The sequence below is a fragment of the Sinocyclocheilus grahami genome, unplaced genomic scaffold (assembly GCF_001515645.1).
Source record: "Sinocyclocheilus grahami isolate Dianchi unplaced genomic scaffold, SAMN03320097.WGS_v1.1 scaffold1423.1, whole genome shotgun sequence".
In the NCBI taxonomy this organism is placed as follows: Eukaryota; Metazoa; Chordata; class Actinopteri; order Cypriniformes; family Cyprinidae; genus Sinocyclocheilus; species Sinocyclocheilus grahami.
The window spans coordinates 172,231-173,255 of NW_015506602.1; the positions used below are offsets into that span (position 1 = coordinate 172,231).

General features: G+C 34.3%; 1 protein-coding gene across 3 annotated transcripts in view; it reads right to left on the reverse strand.

The window, feature by feature from the left end:
* Positions 1-1,017: 1,017 nt before the first annotated feature.
* The window catches only part of LOC107570175 (microtubule-associated protein RP/EB family member 3-like), a 14,241-nt gene continuing 14,233 nt past the window's right edge, over positions 1,018-1,025 (reverse strand). For all 3 annotated transcript variants that reach the window (XM_016256382.1, XM_016256381.1, XM_016256383.1), the window contains exon 8: positions 1,018-1,025. This exon is cut by the window's right edge and continues 104 nt beyond it. The gene's annotated coding sequence lies outside the window, so the exon portion shown is untranslated.

Below are 1,025 nucleotides of genomic sequence, written 5' to 3' on the forward strand. Positions count from 1 at the left end.
TTAAAAAAAAATTTTTTTTTAAATAAAAGTAAAAGGTTAAAAAACACTAAAAACACGAACTAAAATTGACAAAGACAAGGAATTCCTTTGAATTAATCTTAACCAAATTTCATCGTCATGAATGAAAATGTGCAAATAATAAATTTAGCATTAACACGATAAGTGTACGAGACCATATTGTTATATTTTATTTGACTATATACATGTATACACACAACAAATCTCAAATCCATCACTGTGACCCTTTAAATCTTCATTATATGCTATGATTATTATATATTATATGTGTTTATCGGTGTCTGATGTCTATGTGCAGGTGTAGTGTGAATAAACCAGCAAACACACAGCCTTCATTCTCCACGGTTTTATTTTACAAAGAAAAACTCCACACGGATGCGTGTATGCAAACGGTTGCCATGACAGCAGATGAGAAGTGAAAGGGTTAATGACACAGGCCTGTCAATCAAATAATAAAGACTGAGAATGAAATGTTACATTAAAACATAGCAGCTAGAAAACTCTGTTTTGTAGCGTCAGTCGGTTAACCGTTAGTAATGGCCAAGTCTCTTTTCTTCTTCGTATTCATTTATTGACTTTTCCATTCAATGTTAGTTGCTCTTTTTCATGCCGTTTGACGGTTTCCTTCATAAATAAATAAAACTCTCACACCTGCACTATCAATAATGATTTAAACACGCAAACTCTTTAAAGTCAGCATGAAGACTCGATTTGCTGTCCTAACACGCGGGTCTGGTCTGATGGTGAATGTAATAAGATCAGGAGCAGGGATAAGAAAGTAAATAGGCTTCATGTTGATTTGAAGCTTATTTAACCTGCGTTTTGTCTGGGATTTGATCCTTAGTGTCCACTTCATTCACTGCTACTCAAAACCCCTCTAAAGAAAACAAAAGATTCAAATGAAAAATGACAAAAGTGCCAAGCTCTCTAATAAATAAGCCAAATAAAAAACTGTTAACCTTGGCTCAGTGTGTGTCGCTACATCAGTGTGTGTGTGTGTGTGTGTG